The sequence below is a fragment of the Symsagittifera roscoffensis genome, chromosome 5 (genome assembly GCF_963678635.1).
Source record: "Symsagittifera roscoffensis chromosome 5, txSymRosc1.1, whole genome shotgun sequence".
NCBI classification, from domain to species: Eukaryota; Metazoa; Xenacoelomorpha; order Acoela; family Convolutidae; genus Symsagittifera; species Symsagittifera roscoffensis.
In genome coordinates this window covers 51,057,288-51,071,589 of record NC_087066.1, presented here as the reverse complement: position 1 = coordinate 51,071,589, position 14,302 = coordinate 51,057,288, and the positions used below count along the sequence as shown (strand labels likewise).

The window sequence follows — 14,302 nt, the reverse complement described above, 5'->3', positions numbered from 1 at the left end:
GGGGGGACCGCGCGCCGAAAAAAATGCAATTTTCGGTCAAAATTTTCCAAAAAGTGCCTAAAAACGCCTTTTGGAAATTTGGCAAAAATTGGGACAAAGACAAAACCGTGCTTTGGGAGAGCTCGAAAAATCAATTTGGTCGACCTTAAAAAAAAAAAAATTCGAAAATTTTTTGAAAATCCGCCCACACTCGAGAAAATCCTAGATCCGCCCCTGGTCACAAGTCAAAGGTCAGTAGAGGTCAGAAGTCAAACATCAGTAGAGGTCACAAGTCAAAGTTCAGGATAACAGCACCAAATTTTGAAGCAAAATTGAAGTGTTGAAAGCAGTTTTTGACTGTTTTAAGAAATTTTTGAGAGTTTTAAGAAATTTTTGAGCGTTTTAAGAATTTATTTGAAAAAAAAAGAAAAAGAAAAAAGCTCAAACCGCAAAACTGCTCATAAATTTTGTCTTTAGTAAGCCAATACCAACAATCCTGAACTGGATATGTTTAGGGATATCACAAACTAAATAAGTTTTGTTGGTGTTCTAATTGAAATATTATATAATATCTTTTCCTGGCTTATACTTTCCTGTTACATGTTTATCAGTCATTGTTTTGTACGCTGCAATTTTTTTATCGATAAAATTCCTCAAGAAGAATGAGCTTAAGTATGTTTCATAGACTTCAGACTTTCCTCAATTTTAGACCCGAATTATTAAAGCAATAGAAAATTATAACAACTAGTAGATACCGTTTCCAGACACTTTGACAAAGATATTTTGCGTCCAGAATTTTTTGAGATAATTGTTTTAAAGAAAAAAAGATCTATGCAAATTTCAGTGGAAATCTAGCAACATATTTTTTTAATTTGAGCTTAAAACAACAATATCTTTCGAATGGTACAATAAAAATTCTTTCAAAATTTCAAGCTAAATTTGCAACAATAATGGATTATAATGACATTTTGGACACCGTTTTTCCATTATAATCGTTTTTTTTTCATGAAACTCCGGTGCGGGGCAAAACATATCGCGCCTTATTTGCTTTAGTTGGCTTTATTGGAAATATCTAACCCCCATAATTTTACGAAAATGATCAAAGGTGAATATTTCATAAATTTGAGCTCAAAACAACAATACCTTTCGTCTGCTATAAAAAAAATCTGTCTAAAAAATTTGGCTAGCTGAAAAGTCGAAATTTTGTCTGGAGAAAAACCACCCCAAGCTCAAATATTCCATCACTTTTCTCACAACTTGGAACGAAAAGATACAGCTACATACAAAATCTGGACTCAAAATACCTTGCCAAAAGATCCCGGTAGAAAAACCGGCAGAGGATAATACATGATCCGGAGTCAAAAAACAGAAACCCACAGTTACAAAACAAAAACTTGATCAATGATGTACAATTTTAAAGTCCTTAGCATATGGGTAACATCTATTGATATAAATGCAGCTTACCAATAGCGTTATTACATATGAATGAAGATTTTCTAAGATGAGCGAGAGCTATTTTTTTTGTCTAAATGGACTTATGTCGCATGAAAGCTCAATGGCAATTCGAGATGGATCAAACTCCATAACTTCTACTGTATCTTGTAGGTTGATTGGGAATATTCTTATGGTAGAGAGACGGAATGATGGAAAATTTTCAACCAATCAGTATCGTTAGACGTTCCTATTCACGGAATGGTTTTGCACAAAATTGAAAACAAAATTAGCAGAAAATGACTTTTAGCAGAACAGCCAAATTTTGCTTCTGCAAGTATCGGCTAAAATTTTTGTTTTCTCATTCGATTTTTAAAAAGTATCTTTGAAATATTGCATTTTTTTTCAATGAGTTAATGCGTCTGCTAACTTTGCTTTCGCTAAGTTTTAAGGGCCTGGATTTATTAGTTTTAGTGAAACTTTCGCAATTTCTTGGAAGTTTTTGAATACTCAATTTTAATTGGCCGAAATTAGTTTTCCATCAATCGGTTCCTCCATCATAAGGGACTCGACCCTAAGACTATAGATAGATTGTTTGACAAAACTAGTTGATAGCGGTAAAAAAAAGTCTCGAGAGTGCTTAATTTCTGTCACCTATGGCAACCCGTACCAAGCGCCCATGGATCAAAATTGATTATATTGGCTTCTATTGACAATATAATGGTTCCGACTTTCGATAAGAAAGTAACAGAATATTTGTGCTCTGCTAACTTGGGCCAATTTGGGTGAGTTTTTTTTCTCCAGACAAATTTCGACTTTTTAACTAGTCATTTTCGACGGAAATTTTTATATCATTCAAAAAGTGTTGCTGTCCTGAGCTCAAATTTGAAAAGATATTTCACCTGTGATGTTTTTTTTGTAACGTTATGGGGGTTTAAATATTGCCATTTTGGCCAATTTGGGACAATTAACGCGCGATATATTTCGTGCTATTAACGCGTAAGCTGAGATTTAATCCGTCTTAAAATCATTCCAAATTGGTTGAAGAAGCTTATTTGCCATAATTGATTTGTTACAATGAACCAAATCTATCCTTTTGTACTTTATATGGTGTGTGGGGGATGATTTCATGAAAAATTTCAAATTTTAGAAAAAAAAATTTTCTTCTTTTCATTACATTTATTTTTTTTGGGTTATTACTGCTCAATAAAACCTTACAAGGCAGTCGGGACATTCAGTGCATCGCCCTGACACAAGCAGTCTTGTTGTGATTTTATACACAGTATCTCTAAAATTACAAATTAATTTATCATGACTTTATGGTTAATAGTTGAATGGGGGTTAGTCTACCTCTACCCATTCAATGGTAAAAAACTTGAGAGGGGGATGAAAATTTTCACCAAAAATGGGAATAGGGTTGGCTGAAGTTATTTGAGTTTTTTGCTATTTTGATTAGTATAAATAAAAAGAAACATGGCATAGATTCCCTCCTAGCAAAATTTTAGAAAAAAAAATTTCATTTTTTAGTACATTTATTTTTTTTAAGGTTATTACTGCTCAATAAACCTTACAAGTCAGTCGGGACATTTAGTGCATCGCCCTGACACGAGCAGTCTTGTTGTCATTTTATAGTCAGTATCTCTAAAATTACAAAATAATTCATCATAACTTTATGGTTAATAGTTGAATGGGGGTTAGTCTACCTCTACCCATTCAATGGTAAAAAACTTGAGAGGGGGGATGAAAATTTTCACTAAAACTGGGAATAGGGTTGGCTGAAGATATTTGCGTTTTTTGCTGTTTTGATTGTTATAAGTGTAAGAAACATGGCATAGATTCCCTCCTTGCAAAATTTGTCGAATTCAGTTCTAAAAGAAAAATGATTATACTCGATTGTATTGAATTTTAACAGATTTTTGTTCCAAATAAGATCAATTACATTGGACTATCTTGACAAAAACCTTAAATTTTAAAGCCAAAAATAAAGAATTGTTGTCGATTATAACGGATTATTTTTTAAAGTCATAAATCTGTAATGGATTGTAAAGAGAATTATTGTTGTTTCGTAATTCAATTATAATTGGGAAGTCACAGGCGTTCGGTGCGGGAGAAAGAGCTGATTGTATATCTACTATTGGTTAAAATTGAGTGCGTTTTATTTACCGTGGAACACCTATTTCAATAATTATACGTTGCGCAATTGGTCGTTCGGTATGATTCACAAAAAAAGCAAAATTTCATAGGCAAACTTTTGTGGAACTTCTACTTTAAATACATATATTTGAAGCTGACCAAATTATTTGCCAAAATTTTTTGCAAAAAAAGTTTTTTTTTCGGCAAGAAACTGCCCTGTGGGTACATGATTGCAAGTGGATAAACATATATTTGAAGCTGACTAAATACATATATTTGAAGCTGACCAAATTATCTGCTTCAAACTGCGCAGAGCAGTTTTCATTACGTTAATGCATGAGCATAGGAGCCTGAAAACATGCTGCAAAAATCAACGAAATTTTCACAATGTGATTTAGTTTTGAATTTAAATGTTGTGAACTCTACCACAAAGGCGAGATAAATTTCATACATTTTTCTTTTTTTTCAACTTTCGAAGAAATGTGGATCATATATGCTTAAAATGGTATTCTTTATTCAGTCAAATTAGCCAATCAAAATAGTAGTTTTTACCAATTTTTTTTTAATCAATTGAAGATTCGACGCCGTGATTAAACATATGGAAAGTTTTTAGCTCTGATTAATTTTGTAACGTTTTTGGGTTTGAAAATTGCCATTGGGCCATGAGACTTATTTATTAGCGCTGTGAAAACTCTATGAGATCAAAAAACATTCAGCGATTCATCTATACGAGGCGAATTATCCCGAATTACAAAAATGTTCTTATGAAATGAGTTGCGGCAAGTAAATCGGTCGTACTGATTGGTATACTCAAATTTTTTTCACTTGTTAAATATTGTCCTAAATTAACAGATTTTTGTTTTTTTTTACCAAACACAATGCGATACAGATTAAAGGAAATCCTAATCTTCAAAGTTTTGCCTTCATATACGGGCAGTCTTGTTAATATTAATATTCTTATTGTTTTTTAGGAAGATTGACGAGATGGTGTTGCGGAAAAGTAAGTTATAAGTTAATTAACTTTAACCAGTAGTTTTATGTTACGTGTTTCTTGAGCTCAGTTTCCGGAACCTGTTATCTACGTTACTTGTACTTTTAATTAAAATGCCAACTTTGACCAAACTAAATTTGCCTCACGGATATCTGATTAATAACCCAATCTTTTGTTTCAAACAAAATTTATTGATTTTTTTACTAAATCCAAAAGACTGACATTGTTTTCAAATAGTTTTTTATTATGCGTCAAGTGATTCGTTCATAAAACTGCGAGGAATAGATGATCAGAAAGATCCACTGCATTCGGGCTTTGAGCCTCCATTTACTAATTTCCCAGTTTTTTTACGGTGGCATGTCACGTAGCCGAATACCCGGACAGCCGAAAAACAAATTTGTTCCCCTATAGCCCAAAATTAAATTCTTTCTCGGATTGCCGATTTTTTTCCGGAAATCTTTCTTGCTCCCGATAGCCAAATAATCCAATTCGATCCACACCTAAATTTGAGCTATCCCGAAACGCTGTAAAGATCCTATTATGACAAAACTTCGTGTAACGGAGGCAAATATTTGACAAAATTTAGGCTAGAAATTTGAGGTTTTGAAGAATTTTTTGTCGTCTGCTCCCTGAGTCCATCTGAAGACACATATATAAAATTGCTCTTATTTCTTTTTTAATGGATAACCGAATAAATATTTATTCCCTGATAATCAAAAGTAAATACTTATTGCGTAGCCGAAAAAAAATAAATCCCGGATAGCCGAAAAAAAATTGTTCCCAGATAGCCGAAAAAATGCGTTATCAAAATAGTCGCATTTCTTATCGCTTTCTAATTCCATGAAATCAAAGCTGTTACGCATAGAAATCGCTTTGAGTCTATTGGATTTTTGGTTGGCTAAGTTCCAAAAAAGTCACGATAGTTTTACCATTCTAATAAAAGTACTCCAAATTTTGTGACAGTTTTGCTCTTTTAGTCAAGTTTTGTTTTGTTGCTAATTAACTTATCAAGAAATTTTCATCTTTTTCGGCTAACCGGGATTTCGGCTCAAAAAATAGAGAATGTTTGGTAAATAAGTAGAAATGTGGGCGCAATAAGTAAAAAAACGGGGCAGTACAACAGTGCCGAAGTACAACAGAGCCGAAAAAAAAAATAGTTCAATAGTGCCGAAAATGAAAACTTTGTTCAACAGTGCCGAAAACATGAACAAATTTCAATATATTATGTGCGGCAATCAAAAATAAAACGGCGATAGTTTACAATCTTAAGTGATAAATTTGTTTAATTTGCAGTTGCAGACATTTTGGCGCCGAAATTGGAGTGATTTTCTTTGATAATTAGCGTCAGTAATTTCCCCCTCTTTAGAAAATGCGTTTAAACTATTCTGAAATGAAAATTTCCCGCTTTTTTAGGCACTGTTGTACTTCGGCACTGTTGAACGCTGGGGTTGAGAAATTAGACGGCAAGCAAATTAGACGGAGATGCTTAAAAGGAAATTAGACGTTAGTCTATTGGATTTTTGGTTGGCTAAGTTCCAAAAAAATCACGATAGTTTTACCATTCCAATAAAAGTACTCCAAATTTGTGACAGTTTTGCTCTTTTAGTCAAGTTTTGTTTTGTTGCTAATTAACTTATCAAGAAATTTTCAACTTTTTTGGCTAACCGGGATTTCGGCTCAAAAAATAGAGAATGTTTGGTAAATAAGTAGAAATGTGGGCGCAATAAGTAAAAAAACGGGGCAGTACAACAGTGCCGAAGTACAACAGAGCCGAAAAAAAATAGTTCAATAGTGCCGAAAATGAAAACTTTGTTCAACAGTGCCGAAAACATGAACAAATTTCAATATATTATGTGCGGCAATCAAAAATAAAACGGCAATAGTTTACAATCTTAAGTGACAAATTTGTTTAATTTGCAGTTGCAGACATTTTGGCGCCGAAATTGGAGTGATTTTCTTTGATAATTAGCGTCAGTAATTTCCCCCTCTTTAGAAAATGCGTTTAAACTATTCTAAAATGAAAATTTCCCGCTTTTTTAGGCACTGTTGTACTTCGGCACTGTTGAACGCTGGGGTTGAGAAATTAGACGGTAAGCAAATTAGACGGAGATGCTTAAAAGGAAATTAGACGATTTTGTGAGAAGTTAAACAATGAGGAAGTTAGACTTTGTGAGAAGTTAGACAAATGTGAGAGAGATTAAAATTGTTTGCAGACAAATTGCGTGAGAAAAATAATGTTGTATGCAGACAATAGTTAAGTTTCGGTGGCCAAATACTTTACAAGTCAATCATGCATAATTTATTCAATTCAAAACTCTCCTGTAATATTCAGATTTGACATTTTATGTTCATTTGAACTAATTGTTTTGATAGGTATTGACATTTATGTTCTTTTTTTATTTGTGAAACCTGACTCCTAAAAAAAATTTTGTTGGCCCTTTCCTTTCCATAGTTTTTTCGTCTAAAATGCCAGATCTGTGAAAAACAAATTTCGTCTAATTTCGTTTTTGTAGCATCCGTCTAATTTGCTTATCGTCTAATTTCCTAGGCCCCGTTGAACGCCCCCAAAAAGACCCACAAAAAATTCTAATGTCGATATTCTAGTGTGTGATTTTTGCAGGCTTGGAAATGTTGTTCAGCGGAGAAGCGATGAACGTTATGCAGACTTAGTTCAATTGTACACAACGCAAAAAGTTTGAATTTAAAGTATTTTTTTAAGCGCAATTGATTAACTTTGACTTCAGTTTTTTGCAAATTTTATGACTTCCCCATTGCGTATATCCAAAATGCCATGAATTTCAAGCTTTTGCTAGAGAAAAAACTGTGCTCGAGCATTGCAGTGATGGTCTTAGCCGATGAAATTTCTGAAAAATAAATTATAGGTATTGACATTTATTGAAATCATGTGCGAATCAAAGGGTGGTTTTTAGTTTAGAAGTGGTTTTCATGCTAGCAGCAGTTTTGAGTTTTCGAATGGCTCAAACGAAGAAGTTAATAAACCAATTTACTGATTTCGTCCAAATTTTGATATTAAATTTGCAAATTATTCTTTAATTAATTCTGTTCAAACTTTTTGCTGCTCAATGTGAGGGTTATCTGTAGATGAAACCAACTTTTCCTTCAACTTTCCTGAGATAAAAGACTATCCATTTCCGGCAACTTTTCTTAAATTTAATTTTCCCACAATGAAATTTGATATTTATTCTTCAAATTGAAAAACCTTTATATAAACTTCAACAGATACTATCACCTTTATTTAGGGCATGTGATGATACAACGGTTACTTAGCAGTGAGTAAACAAGTCGTAAGCAGACAGGACAGTAGGCAGGCAAAATATTCAATTTATCTATCTAAGGAAATTTAAAAAAAACAAAACCACCAGATTTATTTCAGGGCAATTTAAAGCAACTTCGTTTTCATGAAAATATTTCAAATATCAAATGAATTTGAGCAATTTCGATTTGAGAAAAAAAATAATTTTCTAATCGAATCTGAATTTTTTTTCGAAATCACACTTGATTTCCATTTTAGCCAATCAGATTTGAGTCTTGTCCTAATTATCTGCTTACTGACCTGTCTGCTTGAGTGGCTATCTACTTTTAGGCAGTGTATCAAAAAATCGATAATTTTAAAGCTTAGAACGGGATGATCCAGGATATAACTGTCAACACCCGGGTTGAGGCTCGAAACTTGTCCAGAATTTGAAAGTCGCAACGCACACCATACCAGGCCCTAATTTCATAGTCCGACAAATCTATAAGCAACACAAACGCGAAGTAGTTTTTCGCACTCTTAGTGATACATCACAATCATAGCATCCTATGGGCGGATTGTAGGGGGGGGGGATGGGGAGGGGGAGCGGATGCTTCCCTTTCCCCACTGAGGGATTCAAACCTTCATTAACCAAAGGAACCCCATTGCTATAAGTTCATTAAAGCCAATTTCGGCCAACCAACCCTAAATTTTTCTGAGGGCGCATTTGGCGCCAATATATACTAATTTTGAAGGGAGTGCAAAACGAAACAACACAATTTTTCGTCAAATTTTTCCAAACAGGTAAATAGGCCAATAAATCAAACATCAAAAACATTTAGACCGAATGAAGTTTTATAAAAACGAAAAAAATATATATAGGATGTCAGGGCTCAGTATAAATTTTAAGAATAAATCAAAAACTCTTGCATCTGGGAGCAAAATTGCTGGCCGCTCAAGAAAACTCTACAATGTGCCGACAAAGCTGGCAAAACATAAGCAGAGAAACAAAAGAAATACTGAAAAAAAACAAGGTCCGTCATGCCTCAAACTGGGGTGCAAAGACAACCGCCCTAATTCTAGGCTACGTGGTAAGCAGTCTCGACTCGAAATGCTAAGATGCACTAATAAAGTAACCTCAATATCAATTTCAGAAGCAAGAATAAAAATTTACGGGAAAAAATGCTATTTCACGATTACAAGACACTCGCTTTCGCAAGGGTAACCAATAGTTTAACCTTTCTTTGAACGAACTAAAAAAAGAAGGCAAATGGAGTTGAAGAGAAATTTGGTTTATAGAGACGAAGCGGAGCTTCACATGACTTATGATACAAGAAGATTTTAAAATGTTTGATATTTTCGAAAATCGAACCTATAAACAAAACAGCCATGTTTTCTATAGCATCACAGCTGAAAACAAAACTTTAAAAATAACTTTACAAAAAACCAGCAAGCAAAAATTCAAAATTCTGATAAGCGTTGTTTTAAGGAAAATTCAATTTGAGTGCTGTTTTGTAGCATCACAACGCATTATTAATCGTGAAAAACACATTCATATCCTTCTCAAAATTAAATTTTCAACAAGCGCGGATGTTAAATTTAAAACGATGGAATCACATACAATAATTTTATGTATGCGACCAGAAATATAAAGACAGCAAAACTTTTCGCAAGTTAAATAATTAATTTCTAACTCTACAAAAGTTCATTATTTCCACGAACAAACAAAAAAGAGGGCAATTCAAATTAGAAAATTATTACATACAGACTAAGCAGAGCTTCGCATGACTTATGATTCAAATAGAACCTAAAACTTTCGAAATTTCCGAAACGAAAACCTATAAGCAAAACAGCAAATTTCTCTGCAGCATCTATTCTGAAAACGAAACTTCATAGTAAAAGCTTTTCAATTGACCCCTCCAAAAATACCCTGAAGCTGAACTGAAACTAATCTTTTGCATGAAACCATTTCATTTTCTAAACAAACTCTCTTGTGACACTCCATTTTTCCTAAAACCATACTGATGGTTGGTAATTTTGATGTTATTAAACTCATCTAATAACATCATTTCAATCAGTTTCGCAACTGAAGATAAGAGTGCAATCGGCTTGTTATTTTGGCCTCCTTTTTTGCTTTTCCCGGTTTAGAGAGTGGAGATACTCTTCCCATTTTCCAGTTCTGCGGTATGATTGATGAATTTAAAGACATTTAAGACTTGTAAAGTAAGGAAGAAAAAAGAGTTTCAACGAATCTCCGTCTTCAGCGAATTTACATGTAGCACAAGAGGAAAGTCGCTTTCCTCGTCGTACTATATCCCTTCTTGCTCAATTGCGCTGCATATATAGCACTCATCTCAGCAGCTACTTATCGAGAATTTAAAAAAAGACGCCAACAGCATCTGTCCTAACTGTTTTTATAGTCCTCATGACGTACTTCACCCTTTTAACTGTCCGGTTAAACCAACAACACATACTACAGACCTGTGAGACCACTCTGCCGAAGTCACCAACTGGATTTAAATACAAAATCTGGAGAGGAGGGGTTTTGTAGGTTCCCCAGAAAATAAAAATCAACTCACGTTAGGAGTTTTTCTCGGTTCTTCGCACTAACCACAAGCTGCCTGCTAGAGCCGGAGTTTACTCAGCAGTGGAATAGGGGGCTTTCCCACTATAAGCGAACACTGTGCAACCGCCAGAGCCACTGTTTGACAGACAAGACGCCGCAGAAAATTAATATCCATGATTGAGATTGTAAAAAACTATATGAAAAACGACAAAACGAAACGGGGCAGCATACGAATCGATGTTTGTGAGCAGTTACCAACAACACTAAGGAGAGTTCTTTTGAAATTATGTAAAAAACGATAATTAATGGTAATCACAATGATTTGAATCTCAACTTGAGATGGTTTATAACTTTTAGTTAATAGGCAGGGTTGGACGATATGGGAAAGACCACAACTCCTAAGTTCCCACTTTAATGCCGAAAAGAGCTTCTATATTGTCAAACTCGCATTGAATTGCATACATGCATATACAACCCAACAAAATCTACAAAGAAAACATTGTGGCCTCGAAGAGAAGGTACTAAAACTGGCCAAAATCAAAGTCAAGAAGTTCAATTGTAAAAAAACTAATACCAAAATATATCACTTTTGGCAAAAAATTTTAATGCATTTTTAATTCAATGCTGCAAAAAAAAACACCATGGTCCCAAGCATGGCCTAATGTAACGTTAAAAATTGAAAAAATAGCCAATCGAAGATTGGAAAAGAGTAATGAACGCAAGTAAATATTATAAAAAAAAACACTGACTTTGTCGAAAAAATCTCAACTTTCGAACTTCAAAGAAAAAAATAAATATCCTTTAAGCACTTTGAATTTTTATAACGATTTATAATTACCGCTTTTTTGATAAAACCAACCCAATGTGAGAAAACTGGATCAACAGGTGACGTTTATATTCCGTTGGAAAGCTAACAATCAAATTCTATTTTCGAATCTTTTTTTTTCGCGCCATTTCGTTCGTATTTGGAGAGTACTAGTGACGTCACTTTGAGCAGATGAATTTCAATTGAACTCAAAAAGTGCATATATTCCTAAGTGCATCCATAAATGCATCAATATTTATGAATGCACATCTGTAGTTATAAGGCATTTATGCACATTTTAAACCTTTTTCCTGAAAAAAAAAACAAAAAAATCAGCAAGACCTAAATAAAAGTTTTCATTATGTTCATTACTCTTAAACAAAAACTGAACCGTCTGTTTGTGAAGAAGAAATGCATCAAAAAGCAGGCCGACTGAAAAAAAGTTGAAACCAATAAGACAAAATATACCTAAAAACTTATTGCGAATTGTCAGTTGTGTACAACAAAGTGAGCATTTGCGCTATCTTCAACTGATACTCCGTTTGGCTACAAAAAAATGCTTGATTTTTTTTGCAACTTACCCAATTAGAAAACCGGATTGATGGTACTTTTCTTCAGATTGGATATGGTTATCAATGCAAACCTCAAGTTGATTCTTTTATTTGAAAGGCGTGTACGGTTTTGCTTATCGGTGGTTTTAATAGCAATTATCATGCTCTAATTGGAGTTACAGGCTCTTTTTTATTCCCTCCCCCATCTGCGAAATTTACAAATATAATTTTGTTAACATTATTCGTTATTATGAAAAATGGGATACGGACTAATTAGGCCATGGCAAACATATTTGGTCATAATTAACCTTGTGAAACCACTCGTTACGCCATAAAATTGATGCTCGCGTGAGGTGGGAAAAGGAAAAAGAGTTCTAGTTGCAGATGGTTAATTGAGTCATCTTCCTGATTTCCAATAAAGAACTTACCGTTACTGACAGTATCATTGAAATCCATTTTTCAAAAGAGTTAATTGAGAGCGATTTTAGGTTTTATTTAGAAAACTGCATTAAAGTAAATAAAAATCGAAAATTAAACCGCGTGGTCAGCTTTCAAAGTTATTTAAAAACAAGGATAGCCGGTTACTGTGCAAGTACCACTGAATGTTCCGACCTTAGTCTTTAAGAAAACTACAAAATAAAGCTTTTTTTTTCAAATTAGTTTTTCGGCGAGCGGTTAAAAAAAGTTTGATGTGAAACTTTATTTTGGACATATTTGACATTCATAGTAAAACATGCAAATAGAACACAATCAGTTTTTAGGCAACTGACTAGAAAAACAAAAATTAAAAAAAATTCAGATTTCAAAAACTTTTTTTCATTTTTTTTGCACAGAACTTTTGATACAGTGGGGTGAGAAAATCACATTCCTAAATGAAAATTTCTATGCCATCTTTTGACGGAATTGTTGGTTTTTTTATTTCCATTTATTGCATTGATGCACTGATTCCATATAGCTGGTTCGAAACCTGGATTTTTTTTCTTTAGAATCACACGTACATATTTCCCCACCTACTTTTTTTCTCTCGAAATAATCGAGATATGACCAGAGCTGCTCAGTTTCAGTTGTTGATGCGTAGAGAGCTCTAAAGACAACTTCAATTCGCAATCAGGAATAAGAGCCACCGGATTAAATGATTTCACTTTCTTTCTTAAGCCTTAGTCTTTTCTGTATTCAACCGCTAGTCCCAATTCTTTTATTTTTTGCCAATTGGCCAGCGCAAAATGAAAAAAGCCCCATTTTGCGGACACTGTGGATAATTCCGATTTGAAAGCAGAAATTGCTGCTTTTTCGATATCAATAACAATTTTTGTTGGCTCTAATAAAGGGTTAAATTCACGTAACACACAAAATGCTTGTTGATTTTGCTTTCGAGTTTTTCGTTGTAACAGAAAGTAAACCATTGGGAATAAACAATTATTAACAACAGCATGCACAGTATATACTTGATAAAATAATGAGGGTCAACTTTTAAATGTGCTACCAGCGTGCCAAGTTGTGTAATGTTCGAGAATGCACACGTTTCCTTCAGCGGTGAACACAAGAAAAAAAAAGAAAATATTCGTTGCCACAGAAAAACACGAGCGTTACTCTGATTCTGTGAACAGCTGACATAAAATTTAACGAAGTTTACTCCCTGTTACGTGGATGTACAAGAGACATTCAATGTTTTACTGATACAAGTGTTTCATGTAAAAATAAAATCTAGAACCGATTTGATAACATTGTCCCATATCAGTTGTAAAAAGACTAATGCGTAAGACGATAGTACATTAAGAAAATATTAGGACTACAAGTTTTTGCTTGCTATCTGTTAGCAAAATTGGATTATCGGAAAGCTGTAGAAAAGATTTGACAAAAACATGGCAATTTGAGGAAAATGAACTCAAATTCATATGGTACAATTCGAAATGCATCCAGCTAAAAAAAAAAATTCGAGTAAATGAACGTTAAAACTTATCAGAATGGATACTTAAGCTCGCATGAAATTTTCATGCAGTACTAAAATTTTAAATTCAAATAACTGCAACCATAGTGCAAGCTGAAATGACTTTTTAATCTCAAAAAACCTAAATGACCTGAAAAAATTATCTTCCTATTTGTCGGACACCAAAAAGATAAATTCATGAGAAACAAGACCTGATTACTACTGAGATGATAGCAACATCCGTTATTTAGAATGTGAAAAAAAGCACTTTCCGTTTTCACCTCATTATCAGACTTTTTAGGTTTTATGATAGCTTAATTGCTTCTATTTCCATGGCAACTTTCACGTTGAAGCCATCAAAAAAATCAACATGTTAATGTGAAACACTGGTTTGATAATTTGAATTTGGTGGTAGGCCAACAAGCCGAGGGCCAACAAACCGAAAATAGGATTACCACTCCAACAAGCCGAAAATTATTCTTGTTATGCAACAACAACAGATGGTCACTGTTCTTCTGCAATAGTTACTTAATTGTGATCTAGTTTACGTAATTCTGATGTAATTTCGGCTTCAAGATGTGACGGTTTGCTGATTATCCGAAATAACTTTACCAAACTTCAAGCGATGCGAAAGCGTCTCTCATACTGTCTGCTTAGTCGAGCTTC

At 33.8% G+C, this 14,302-nt stretch overlaps 1 protein-coding gene across 1 annotated transcript in view; it reads left to right on the top strand.

Moving 5' to 3' along the window:
• The window catches only part of LOC134846200 (angio-associated migratory cell protein-like), a 553,983-nt gene that overhangs the window by 179,053 nt on the left and 360,628 nt on the right, over positions 1–14,302 (top strand). The window lies entirely within an intron of this gene.